At 33.6% G+C, this 15,148-nt stretch overlaps 1 long non-coding RNA gene across 1 annotated transcript; it reads left to right on the plus strand.

Moving 5' to 3' along the window:
* Positions 1 to 12,870: 12,870 nt before the first annotated feature.
* Positions 12,871 to 14,971, plus strand: LOC129228271 (uncharacterized). The gene is made up of 3 exons (XR_008580910.1): positions 12,871 to 12,978; positions 13,641 to 13,839; positions 14,703 to 14,971. It is a non-coding gene; the product is annotated as an uncharacterized LOC129228271 (long non-coding RNA).
* Positions 14,972 to 15,148: the final 177 nt, after the last annotated feature.

Genomic DNA, 15,148 nt, shown 5'->3' on the forward strand with positions numbered 1-15,148 from the left:
AGTAGGAATTAATAAAGTAGAGAAAAAACAATCATATTAAAAAATGTTAAATATTTTGTCTCAATTTTAAAGTTTATTTCTGAAGAAAATGCGTTTTTTTTATTCCCCCAAAAGTGATGGTATCCACTGTTTTACAAAATTCTAACAGCTTCCTGGATCAAAATGACTGACTCTTCAAGGTATGTCTACATATTATTTTTAAAATGTTAATTATCAATTCCATCAATGAAGAATTAATGGTGGAATCGAGATATTAAGGTTCCTTGAATTTGAAACCTATTCTGCCACTTTGGCTTCTGACTGCAGTATTACAGTTGGCTCTCTGTTTAACGACGCTCTATTTAATGACGGTTTTTCATGGTCCCAGATGGTTCACTATAGTGTTAAAAGCATTCTATTTAAGGACGATTTTTTATGGCCCCTTGAAAGTCGTTAAACAGAGAGCCAACTGTATTTCTTTAGCAACAAAAATGTTTTTATTTATGTGTGTTTTGTGTTATTTTTTAAATAAGTGCAAAAACTTTATGTTATACAGAAGCTTTTCTCCTAAACCATAGACAGAAAGTCTGTTCTTTCTAATGGAACTAACTAAAAAAAAAAGAGGAACTAACTAAAAAAAGAGGAACTAACTGAAAAAAAAAGAGAAACTAACTAAAAAAAGATGCAAGGTGACAAACTTGAGCTAGTGACTAACTTGAGCTAAGGAGCATTGTGAAAATAGGTTTTATTTTCATGATTTATCACTTTTATTCGGATGTAAATATTTTTTTTAATCAATTTTTATCCTCTGCAGCTGCAATATATTAAAAACAAATATTTTGACAATAGAATAAGTATGAGCCTTTGAACTACTTTTCTTCAGAATTTATGACAACCATGAAAAAAAATGTTTTCACTGCTCTTTACAGCCAAATGTACTTTAAGCTCTCAAAATTTCAGGCTTCCAGTGTGATACCATTTTCTGCAACCTTAGCCTAAAAATGGTAATTCCTATCACAAAGCTGATCCACCATTTTGAGCACTTTTTTGGAAGATCCTAGATTCCCAGGATTTGGATCTTAGAAGCTAAACATTTACATAGGCTTATTTCAAAGGAACTACAACTCTATAAAGTTTTCTCCAATGCATAGAAAGTCGAGCTAGAAAAATTTGAAAAATCAGGTCAGTTGACGTGGGATGACTCCTTGAGGTTGTCCATAAATAATGCCATGCTTTTTTTTTTTTCACTTTTTTGAACCCCTCCTCCCTTTGTCACAAAGTGTCACACTTCACTGTATCCCTAGCCCAGTTTGTCACATGTCATGCCATTTTTTTATTAACCTATTCTTTTTAAAAAAATGGGCATTTGTACATTTCTTGTAACCCCCTCCCTCCCCCTTGTCACAAGCTGTCATAATTTCATGAATCCCCTGCCCCTCAAAGTGTGACATTTGTGGACAGCCCCTTTGGTGATATCAATCCCAAATGTAATGAAGATAACCTAAAATTGTGCATTTCACTCTTCAATGTAGAAAAATTTTCTCAGCATCCTCCCGAACCTTCCCCATTTCCTTAACATAGCAAAAGATAGCTTAAATTTGACTTTTAAAGAAATCAAGGTTGGAAGTTTACTTTCCCTTTAATTTTCTAAAGATGGCTTAAAGTTTCACTTGTTAAAAGTTTTCAAGGAGACTTCTACCCTTCCCTCCAAAAGATAGCTTACTTCTGTTCATTGAAAAAAAAAAAAAAAAAATCAGAAGGGAATCCTGTCCCCTTTCTCTATTACTACCAACATGGCACAAAATTGAATTTCAAAGCTTCAATGTCAAAAACTTTACAAATGAGAGCAGCAGGATCTCTTACTGCAATCATTTTCTGAAGATCACCAATCCCTGCTTCTCCTGACATGACCACAGATAGAATACAATTGCAGTTTTTCGAATCGAAAATCAGTAGAGAGCTCTCGCATCTTCTGGATTCCATTAATAATGCCTAGGAGTTCCTTGATTCAACAAAAATAGCCTATAATTGAGTTCAGTTTTAAAATAATAATAATATATTGAGAGGGAACCACTATTCTCCCCTTTTTTCTAACTATACCCAGTGGCGCAGTCACGGGAGGGGTTTTGGGGTTAAAACCCCTCCCAGAACTCGAACACATGCATTTCCCCCGTACAAATCAAGGGAAAAAACAGTATTTAAACTTTTCCAAGCGGGATAGTTTTCAACAAAATATCTTACTGTTTTTAATGGTCGGGCAACAGTCACAAATTACGTTCCAATTCTTAAATATACAGGTAATATATCATGATGTGCACCCCTACGGGTATAAGAGAGCTAAAATGGTTTCAATCAAGAGCAACAAGGTATCATGGTCACTCAGAACTACACAAATCCTTTTTAGGGAAACTTAGAGAGAAGGTCTACCACACTGGATTTTCTGAGGCTCCTTTCCTATTCTCGTCGAAAGATTGAAACCGTTATTAGCTAGCATTTGACATGACATTCACAAAGACATTGATGCCTTTGAGGAGGTTTTGCATGATCATGCGAAAAAAACAAACAAAAAATGAATGTAAGATAGTTTAGTAAAAGTAAGAAATAAATCAAATAATAAATATACTGTGCTTTTTCCCGCTTTCTTCGTTTTAAAGTCATAGCGATATCAATACAAAATAATCAATATTTTTAAGTGAGTGTTGTAAATTAAATAATTACTAATCGATAACAACTCTTTGATTAAGTATATTGAATATTTTCGCATTATAAATGAATGGGAAAGAAAGCAACAATTTTCGATTTTGAAAACCCCTCTCAGAAAATTTTTCTGGCTGCGCCACTGACTATACCAAAAAGTATCTAAAATCATAAAATTCAAAAGGTTTTTGTAGTCAATTTCAAACATTTCCCTGAAGAGGGACCTGGAATCCCTTTTATCTTCTCTTTCACACCACCAAACACAACTAAAACTTTAATTTAAAGTTTCAAAACATTTTATGCAAATTACCTCAAGATGCCCTTTTCTCTTCTTGTAACCATAAAGCCCAAAAACATGCCAAAAGGTATCACATGATTATGAGAACATGCTGTATAAATTTCAAAACTTATGAAAAATATTTTGATCTCTCTTCAGTCTTTTTTTTACACTAATAAGCGATATTACAAAATTAACAGTATTTGATGCAAACTGTTACTCAGTGCAGTCAACTTAAAAGAATTAATAGAATCAAAAACCACAATCAATCACCAAAGAAAATAAGAGAATTAAAGTTTGAGTCAGATGTGGGCATTAGCTGTTGAGAAGCGATACATGCACGGACGAAGCTATCTCGCGATTTCTGTAGCAAAAACTGCTTTTGTAATGTGTCTTTCTACAGCATGTGTCATCTGTGCAGTTGTTAAATTTTGATAAGATGATAGTTAGATTACTCTCTGCATTTCTCTCTCATATATGTCTCCTTTAGAGCCATAAACACATGTCCCAATTTGTTATCTTTAGGTTATTACTGCATTGCATGTAGAATCCTATTCTGCATTAAGCAGTGGTTGAAAAAACTACTTTTTTTTGTAGCGAACTACAACTACTTTATTACAAATGTAGATAACTACAACTACTTTTTCCAAAATGTAGCAACTACAAACTACTTTTGAAAAGTAGTAGCTACTTCGCTACTTTTAAAAAAATAAATAAAAAGCATACACATACACATACAAAAGCATACCATTTGAGGATTGAACCAAAAAATTCAAAAAGTGGATTAGATTTAACAAATTGGCTGATTTGAACATGGAATATCACTAAGAATTATTTATTCTTTTATTCCTTTACTGAGCTAGTTCGTGAGTCCAAACATTTTTTACGATTTTTACGAATATTTGCAACAAGAAAGGATTTAAACAGTTGAAGGATTCAACCTTAAAGTTTTTAATCCTTTCCTGATGGTGAATATTTCATTCAAGTGCAACTTGGTTACTTGAAAACGTAAATAAATGCCGTCATAATTTGATTAAAATTTTATGTATGTACATAAAATTCATTTAAATGGTGAAAAACATCCTTTAAACAAAAGAGAAAAATTTTCATTTTCATTAAAGGAGTTCATTTTATAGGAACTTATATTTTGTAGGAACTAGTTAATTCATTTTGAGCTTCAAGCTAGGGGTACGGACCTGGACACCACCTCCTTTCTTACTCTACTGATAAAAATGAAATAAAAGCATTTTTCAATTTTACCGAATGACCTCAAAAACGTACAATTTAATAATTTACCTTTATTTTGTTGATATATATCAACACTCAAACAGTGAAAAAGAAAAAAAAAACAAAGTAGGAAAATATCCCAAACCGTACTAGTATTTACAATCGAATTAAATAAATATCCGAAATATGAAAAATAACTAAAGAATGCTTACTTTACTTCAATGTGCAATTTCAAACTACAGTGGATTCGCGCTACTACAGGATTCGACCTACGCAATTAGTTGAATAGCGAGCTTTTCTCGAGTAACGAATTTTGGAGCTAACGCGTATTCCTCACCCCGCAACACAAAAATTTTCGGAAGGGAATCTTAAGTCTTTAAGTATCACCTTCTTTATTGGGTACTAAATATTAGTTCGTGAATGAACTTTCCCTTTAGCATCACTGAAAGCAAAAGAATCCTACACTGTACTAGTTGAAACATTGCTTTGTTAATTTACAAATCTCCACTCCGCATCTTTTTCATTCTAAATATGAGGTTGATGAAATATTTCACATAAGCGGGTTATTTATTTAAAGTTTGAAAATGGAAGGAAAAATAGAAAGTTTCTGAGACAACTAAAGAAATTTAAAGATTTTCAATATGCTCGAACAATTAAAATATGCGTCAAATGTAATTTATTCACTGAAAAGTACTATTGCAATGATGCATTTTATTATTGCTACATACTATGTGTACCATACTGTTTTATTTTATGCTTCTCTCATTGATTTTGTGCATCCTGACCGTATTTTTATTCAATAACACAGCTTTTTTTATTAAATGCAGTAAAATTTCAGTTCTCTACGTTTAAATTCGGTAAAATAAAGTTAAGAAAATTGTTAAAACAGTTTGAAAGATGTTTTCAAGTGTCTGAAATAATTGGCATGTTCATAAAAAATTGTAATACCCTTTTCCACAATGCAAAATTTCAACCTACGCGAGAAGTCTTGGATCGCATCCCTCGCGTAAGTTGAGATTCGACTGCATAGCATATGCAGATGACATTGATATCGAAAGCTTTTTGCTTTGCTGGTTAAGTTTGCATGAAATAGAAAATTTTTCGTTATCTTACACAGTGGCGGCGCGAGAGCAAAAAAAGACGTCGGCGATGCAGTTTTGAGAGGCCTTTTTAATCATAAAATATTCTCAGACAAATAATTGAATTCATGGAATTAATTTTTGTACTAACTATTGGCACTTGAGTACCTAATCCACTTAATTGCTAGGACAAAAATATTTTATGACCACTAGCGCAATCAAAAAGAAGTTTTTTTGGTGGGGGGGGGGGGGGGGACGGCACATTGAAGGGAAAAAAGTGACCTGATAGAAAGGGGGGTCCGGGGGTTCTCCCCCGGTAAAATTTTGAAATTTGTAGTTTAAAAATGCCGTTTTAAGCTTTGTTTGCTGATGTTAGGGGAAAAGAGGTACAGAGGTCTCGGTGGAAATTTCTAGAAATTGAAGCCTTAAAAACGCAATTATAGGTCATATTTATTGACTTTAGGGTCAGAGACTGTCCCAGATCAATTCTTTAAAAAAAAAAAAAAAAAAAAAAAAAAAAAAAGTCAAAATCAATCTCCTGCAAATTCTCGAAATTGAAGTTTCCAAAACGGAGTTTTAGACAAGGAAGGGAGCTCTTCCCTCGAAAATTTTTTAAAATTACGGTCTTAAAAACTTTAGCAATATTTTATATTTTGCAGCCATTCCACTTAAACTTTTTGTTAATGTAGTTTAAAAAACCCAATTGCTTATGATATAAAAGAAAGGCAGTATGGGGACCCTTGCCCGAATATTTTCTGAAATTCAAGCCTTCAAAATGCGATTGTAAGGCCATATTTTGTAATATTATACTCATTAATTTTTGAAATTCAAGCCACAAAACACAATTTTAAGCGATTTTCGATGTTGTTGAATATATGGGGGCTTTAAGCTGGAAATATCGCGAAATTAAAGACCTGGAAACGAAATTTCTGATGCCCCATAATGCTTTCGGTTTGTGTGTGTGTGTGTGTGTATGGAGATGGGAGGGGGTTCGGAAGAGCAGCATTTTGAATATTTTCTTATTTTTAGACGAACGTAGAAAACAATAGAAAAAAAGAAAAGAAATAGGATAGGGGTGGGGGGAATAGAGTTGGCTGATCAATAAGTTGTAGCTATTGAATATTTTTAATTCAGGCCCCGACAGAATTGGGCCCCGCATTTGCTAAGGCCGACTCTGTGCAGTCTCCCCTGCACGCACTATTTTGATTACTTTTGTGCCTGTTGTATTTAATAAGAGCTTCAATTGAAAACATGGAAAGTTCTTAAAACTTCTGAGAGTTTTGCGAGGCCCTATCTACGCGAGGCCGTCGGCAGTCGCCGACATCGCCGACGCCTAGCGCCGCCACTGATCTTACATTTCTATAACACTAATATTTGTTGTTACTCGGCCAAGGCAGTTCAATATCATCTCTTCCATAGCATTTACAGTTAGCTTCCGTATTAGGAGGATATTAGCACAATAATCTCATTGACATCTAAAATGTTCATCCATGGAATTAATTCTCTGCTGACAGAAAACACAAACATAGTACTACTTGGCAGTTATTGCATATTCTTTTCTTTCTAACAAGCCATGCTCTACTCAAGGCGAATATTTGAGAAATGTGAAAATTTCGAACTAATGGCGTCAAACAGATTGAATGTATGGCGTCAAAATGTGTCTAATGTCAGCTCGTATGTTTCAGAGTCTTATGAATCTCATGCAAGTTTTACTCCCATAAGACTTACAACAATTAGATTTTTTGAAACCTTGTTTTTTTTTTTTGAAACTTTATTTAAAAGTAATTTTTAAAAATGGCTATAAACTACTTTCTTACGTAGAGAACTACTCGCTACTCTACTTTTTTTTAAAGTAGTGCACTACACTACAAATTACTAAAAAATGTAAAAAATGTAGCTACTACAGTAGAGTCGCTACTCTACTAGCATGCCACTTCCAACCACTGGCATTAAGCCATAACAATGTTAGGACCTGTTTTGTTCATTGTTTTTATGAACGATATTCACAAAAATATTTCTGGGAACATGAATTGTTTTGCTGATGATGTCAAAGTTATGGGGACTGTAGATAATGAAGAACAAGCAAAACAGCTGCAAGAGGATCTAGATCATATTACGGAGTGGGCTGATAAATGGGGTATGGCTGTTAATGTTGGGAAATGTCAAGTGCTACATTTAGGACATGGAAATAAGTGTACAAGTTATTATTTGCAAGGTTCAGTCATTAGTCAGGCAGACAAAGTTACTGATTTGGGGGTCTTAATAAGTCAGGATTTAAAGTTTAGCCAACAGTGCAGCATTGCTAGTAACAAGGCCAATAAGATACAAATACAAATACAAATGTGACGACCAGCAACAGGCTCTGGACCCAGCTAGGCTGGTCCTAGTCAATTAATTAGTCCCCAATGAAGATCAATGACCCTCTTAAAGCTATCCACTCCCTTGCTCATTACCGCCTCTTCCGGTAAGCTATTCCAAGTGCCCACGACCCTGCTAAAGTAGTAGTTTTTCCTGATTTCCAAGTTAGTCTGAGATTTAAATAGCTTAAAACAATGACCCCTTGTCCTGCTTTCCCCGCAAAAATTTAATCCATTTACATCTTTCATTTTGATAAATTTGAATAACTGAATCATGTCCCCTCTGACTCTCCTTTGCTCCAGGCTATACATGTTAAGCCTATTTAGTCTGGTATCATAATCTAAATCTGAGAGTCCCCTTACTAATTTAGTTACCCTTCTTTGAATCCTTTCCAATACAAAAATATCTTTCTTCAGATAAGGCAACCAAAACTGAACAGCACACTCCAAATGAGGTCTTACTAAACTCCTATATAAAGGCAGAAGAACTTTCTTAGATTTGTTTGAAATAGATCTATTAATAAACCCAAGCATTTTGTTGGTTTTGTTACTAGCAGTACTGCACTGTTGACTAAACTTGAAGTCCTGATTTATAAAGATACCCAGATCCATAACATTTTCTGCCTGATTTATGACTGAACATTGTAAATGATATCTCATACGCTTATTTCCATGACCTAAGTGTAGCACTTGACATTTCCCTACATTAACTGCCATACCCCATTTATCTGCCCACTTAGTAATATGATCTAAATCCTCTTGCAGCTGTTTTACTTGTTCATCATTTTCGACAATCCCCATAACTTTTACATCATCAGCAAAACAATTCATGCTTCCAGAAATATTTTCATTGATGTCATTCATAAATATAATAAACAAAAGAGGCCCTAAAACTGATCCCTGAGAAACCCCACTTAAAACATCACTCCAATTAGAATGATTTCCTCTCACTACTACTCTTTGCTTCCTACCAGTGAGCCAATTTCTAACCCAAAGTAAAGTTTTTCCTCCTATTCCTATGTCAGCTAACTTGCTGAGAAGAGCAACATGCGGTACCTTGTCAAAAGCTTTTTGAAAATCAATATAAACAACATCCACACAATTTTTGTTATCTAAAGCTGAGGTAACCTTGTCGTAGAAATGCAATAAATTAGTAGTACAGGATTTACCTTTCCAGAAACCATACTGCAAACTAGTCAACAGACTATTAGTCTCTAAGAACTTCATGATCTTAATTTTGATCAAAGTTTCGAAAATCTTACAAATCACCAAAGTCAAACTTACAGGTCTATAATTCCCAGCAATACCTTTAGACCCCTTCTTGAAGAGTGGCGTTATGTTAGCCAGTTTCCAGTCCTCTGGCACCGTCCCCGAGTTATAAGAAGCATTGAAAATATTCAAAATAACATCCACTAATTCCTCTGCACATTCAACCAAAATTTTTGGATAAATATTATCTGGTCCCGGAGCTTTAGTTGCTTTAATCTTTTTCAAATGAAATAAAACCTCCTCCCTGGAAAATACAAAATCCTCAAGCTGTATAATAGCTTGTGTCCTGTTAGTGTCAACTGTTGAGATACAGTTATCGTTAAACACACTGGAAAAAAAGTTATTTAGAACATTTGCAATATCCCTATCGTTTTGGATTAAATTTCCATACTCATCAACCAAAGGCCCAATTTGACTGTTTCGAGCTTTCCCAGAATTAGCGTAAGCAAAAAACCTCTTAGGGTTCCCATCAATGTCATCTGCCAGCCTTTGCTCCAATTCCCTTTTCTGAATCCGTACCAAATACTTATAATTTTGCCTTGCCTTACCATACTGGAGCCTCTCCACACTCTGACCAGTTTCTTTAAACTGACGAAAAGTGACTTGCTTATAATTAAGAGCTTCTTTAATCTCCCTGGAGAACCACATGGGCCAAATTTTGGTACTAACATCTTTTCTCCTAAATGGAACATAGTCCCCAACCGTCTTAGCAAGTTTATCCTTAAATTCGGTCCACTGCTGATCTACGTCGCTACTTTCCAATCCTGACGAAAAAACCTCTTTCAAGCTCTGCCTAAGTGCAACAAAATCAGCTTGGGTTTATCAATAGATCTATTTCAAACAAATCTAAAGAAGTTCTTCTGCCCTTATATAGAAGTTTGGTAAGACCTCATTTGGAGTATGCTGTTCAGTTTTGGTCTCCTTATCTTAAGAAAGACATTAATGTATTGGAAAGGGTTCAAAGGCGAGCTACAAGGCTAATAAATGGACTTTCTCACTTAGACTATGATTCCAGGCTTAGAAGGTTAAAAATGTACAGTCTTGAGCAAAGAAAAGACCGAGGGGACATGATTCAGTTGTTTAAATTTATGAAAATGAAAGATGTTACGGGGCTGAAGTTTAGCACTGAAAACAGGACAAGGGGCCATTGTTTTAAGCTATTTAAATCTCAGGCTAACATGGATATTAGGAAAAATTATTATTATAGCAGGGTAGTGGAACCTTGGAACAGTTTACCGGAAGAGGTGGTAATGAGCAAGGGGGTGGATAGCTTTAAGAGGGCCATTGATCTTCATTGGGGACTAATAAATTGACTAGGACCAGCCTAGCTGGGCCCAGAGCCTGTTGCTGGTCGTCACTTTTGTATTTGTATTTGTATGTTATTCAGTTTAGAAAAACAAACAAAAACCTTTTATATTTATTTAGCAATGTTTTAAGAGCATTAATCAAAACCTTCATATACAGCAAACAAAAGTTTTTAAGCTCTCCTGCAAAATAGTGAAAATGTGACTTACGTTAGTCCTGCTTTGAGATACAGATACTTTTTTGGTACAAGCCAAATTTGACGGCCAACCTCTTTGGTAAACAGGCAATTTGCCCCTGTCATACCATGACAAGGTTTTTTTTTTTTAGTAACAAACCGAAAAGCATAGGATCTTATCGCTCTTCCTTCTGATAAAAATGGATAGAAATATGTATTTTAATTGGTGATTTAGGCAGTGATTCTCAAACTACGGTCTGTGAGAAATTTTCGTGTGGTCTGCAAACAGCTAGCAAAAAAATAATCTATATCATTTTCATGGTTGCAGTTAAATTTAATAACTAAAACTTATGGATCTCATTCCACAAAATATTGTTTCTATAGTATGTGATCGGATTAGGATCCTAAAGGGTACCAAGTAGCCCTCAGTACTGAAGAGGTAGAGAACTACTAATTTAGAGAATATAAATTACAGAAAGGAGATACAAATTTTGAAAATAAAATGGAGTAATCCAAGAATGGCAGGGACAATTTCCTCCATTTTTTTGGCTAAGCGAGCTCAGTATACCACATAACAGAGAATGGGGAAACCTTAAGTTAGCTCATATTCTGTTATGGCATCAGTTATTCTAATAATCAAAGATTGTTGTACAAATGCAGAAGGTACAAAAGAACTTTGAACTTAAACTATTATGCAACATCAAATTGAATGAATGCAAAAAACTGAAAATTGGAACAATTTAACTTAAGAAAGAAGGGGAAAAAAAAGGGAAGGAACTACTGATAGAGTGATTGAAAATATCATCAGTTTAGGTGTTCACCTAAAAATAAATGAAAATAAAAGTAAATACCTCCTAAAATTTTTTTAACATAATTTGAGACTCAAATATCATCTGTTGAAGATTAGTACAAAACAAAAGTTTCATAAAATTGTATAGAAATTTTTTAGACCTACATTACAAATAAAAGCAGGAGATTCCACATTAATTTTAGAATGAACTTCAAAGAAAAATGTTGCATTAAATAAACTCACCATTTCCAGGAAAACCTTCCATATGATTTCTCATTGCAATGCTCATCTTTTAAATTACAGATGTAAACAATATCTGTAATTTTTCAATATTTCTTCCGTACTATGAGAGATTTCAATCATATCAGTCATTTCTAAAAAAGCAGCGGTTTTCTTGAGCTATTCACATGGTTTTTTCTTTTTTACATTCAAGATTTTGATTAATTTTTTTGATCTACACATGTAAAATTTCAATATTATTGCACTGCTAGCGTCAAATTCTCAAATTGTGCAAAGCAAAGACATTTAAACATTGAAGTTGAGTAGTACTAAATGCTGCATTTATCACTTCGCATTGAAAATTTTATGCGATTATAATCTAAGTAAAAAAATTAATTTTCATACAAAAAAATTTTGAAAACACGAGAAAAATGAATATTTTGAAATTTTTGTGCTTTTATTGATGGAAGTGTCTGCTACTCCTCGATTTTTCTAGCAACCTTTGTAGTAACTTGGCGTGGTTTCAGACGTCCTCGATATTTGGCGATCGCGTTCGCGTTGTTTATTCCAGCGAAAAACAACTGCGCCTCGTGCTTTTTCGGCATACTTTCCTATATGGATAGTATTTTAATGATCTAATTATTGTAATTATAGAGGAATGACTATTGAAGTAGGGGCGAAGTTTTCCTCATTTGAAAGCTTACAAGACAAATTACGGAAGAAGAGAATTTTGTGCATTTTGATGTGTAAGATTCTGCTAAATTGACGAGTGATGTTCATATTCGACACGTTAAAAACATGGAAATGTCGAATTGGTGTATTACAAATTAAAATACACCAATGTTTTTGGCGGACGAGAGTGCCAAAAAAAGGGAAAGAAAACAAAAATGAAAGGAAATCTATAAGTGAGTATAAGTTTTGTGTGTTGACCAGTACACCGAACTTACATATAAGAATTATAATCTAATTTTCTTACAAGTTGCTTCCTCTTTAAAAAATAATACTACGTTGCATGTATTAGCTGTTTTATAAGGTTATAAATAAAAACACTGCTCAAAATGTGTAAAAATTCATTAATGACTCTTAAGTTTGCCGATGATTGGTTTTATGAACGTATTTAGTCACCAAAGAAGATATCTATTGTTTTTGAGACCTCGATTTGGTGTATTTTTAATCAACATTAATGTAGCTTTCTGTTTGATAATACATTTATTGCATTGACTGACATTTTTTGTACTAAGAACTCCTACAGCTCAACAGGCAATTAAAATAGCAATAGGTGATTATTTTATACTTAATGCCAAATTGCTTCATGTAATATCTTTTCAATAGTGTTTTACAGCTCTTTTACTGTGTGTTATTCTTGTTGCACTGTAATGTTTGTATTATATTCCTGGCTTCTCTTTTCTTTTCATGGCAATGCATTACTGGGCCAGTTTTTGTGAGGCTACTTTTATCTAAATATGGACAGCATCTTGTCGAGTAGATGTAAATAACAGCTAAATCGTTAGTGATTTTGACCTGGAGTTTATGGCAACTATGACGTTAGGCAACTGCAATGGTTTGACGTCATGAACGAACGAAAAGTACCCAAGGATAATTTGGTAAGGCAAATTTTAATAATTAAGTTTATTTTATGTTTCACAAAAGAACTAGATAAGTGCCCAAAAAAACAGTATTGAAAACTTCAATTCTTAAAGAATCAAAATATTTATTTAAAAATTGATGCACCTAGTTAATCTATTACAAAATTGTTTCGCTCGACCTTGCATGTCGATAATATGATTTGATGCGGGTAAAATGTTACAATGTATTTAATATTTCGCTATTGAGGTGTAAATGATGTTTGATGCACTTTTGAATCTATTGGGAGACCTGGAATCCTATTTTCTCAAGTATTAACCTTGAAGAGGCTACTGCTGAAGCACTGATCACAACTGGTGTGTTTATCTTATATGTCTGTGAGCACTCCTGGTTAAAATGCATTGTGTGCAAAGCATTTCCCCGCTTGACATTTGGTATTCTTGATTTTTTTTCTATGCACAGAAAGCAGAAATTCATATTAATTTATTATAATTGTTCTCCTTTTGGATGCTATTCTATATTGTTCATCTGAGTAAGTAGAAACGTGGTGTAATACACAACAGAAATATAATAATTTGTTTATGAAAACAGTGAAAACTCATGCATTGCATACTATTAGATTGTGATGCATTGTAACATTGTTGCATTTAAGATTTAAATTAAGTTGTTTTTCCCCCCATAGTTAAAGAAGTATTTTGGGCGTGCAGCTTCAGAAACTGAATTCCTTACTGAATGGTACATGGTAGAGAGATTTGGCTTCATTTACTGTCAGTCATTTCCTCTGCTTGTACTTTTCAGTTTAGCCTGAACCTGAAGAGTAACAACTGAATCAACAGAAGTATGGATCTGTATGATGTTTCAAGGGTTTTCATCTGTAAGAGGTAATCAAGTAGAAAATCATACAACTTTAGTTGTATGTAGTATTTTTAAAGTAGATAAAGTAGTATTTTTACTTATTATCTTAGTAATATTTTTAAAAGTTGATAAATGACACAAGCCTACATGAACTTTTTCCCATGTATTCTAACTTGTGATTGTTTATTGATTTGTGTTCAAAAAAAGTTAAGCAGAGTAAGCTATTAAAAACAGCTTGTTAACCTATTAAAACTATTAAATAAATGATTTAATTAGAAATAGATGAGAAATATAATACAGTTGACTCTATCTAACGACTTTCAGGGGACCACAAAAGAATCGTACTTAAATAGAATGCTTCTAAAACTGCAGTGGAGTATCTGGGACTATGAAAAGTCATTCAATAGAATGTCGTTAAACAGAACCAACTGCAATTTGATATTTGAAAAAGGAGAAAAAACAATGCATTGTGTATTATTCCAGTATGATTATGATGCATGGCAATATTTGTGCATTTAAGTTTTAAATTAAGTTGTTTTTTCCCCCTCAGTCCAAGAAGTATTTCGCATGTGCAGATGCAAAAACTGAAAATTTCTGACTAAATGGCACATAGTAGAGAGATTTGGCTTCATTTGCTGTCATTTCCTCTGCTTATGCTTTTCAATTTAGTCAGAGCCTGAAGAGTAATAACTGATTCAACAGAAGTATGAATGTGTGTGATATTTCATGAGCTTTAATCTGTAATAAGTAATCAAGGAGGAAATTATTCAACTTTAAAATCATCAAATAACAAGTGTACATGAATTTTTTTCTTATGTTCTAACTTTTTATTATTCATTGATTTGTGTTATGCAGTTGACTCTAATTCTAATATTTTTTTATCTCATAGATTTCATTGGGTCCCTAACTCTTGAGAAGGCTGTGGTTTCTTCCCGTAACTCAAAGGTTATAGCCGGTTTTTTCAGGACTTTGAGTACAGTGATTGAGAGTTAACTGTACTATGTAGTATTTTGTCTACACATCTGAGGAGCAAAAGCTAACTGTGTTAGCTTTTGCTAACTGAGCTGTTAGCGAAAAATAACAGCTCAGTGATGATGAAAAACTGTTACGCAATTTTACTCCATATAGAGATGTTTGGAGCTTCTTTAGATCACCTGTTTCTTTCATGTCTTAATATCTCTTGCCCCATCTTTGTTAATAGCAAACATAATTTTTGTAAAATAGTTTAAATGAAAATTCAGAAAGTAAATTTTTAAGCTCAATGGAAGACTAAGTTGGAGCATATTCTTGAAGATTTAAATCTTGGATCCTCCTTTTTCTAGATATTTGCCTAGA

Source organism: Uloborus diversus, chromosome 8, assembly GCF_026930045.1.
Source record: "Uloborus diversus isolate 005 chromosome 8, Udiv.v.3.1, whole genome shotgun sequence".
Taxonomy (NCBI): Eukaryota; Metazoa; Arthropoda; class Arachnida; order Araneae; family Uloboridae; genus Uloborus; species Uloborus diversus.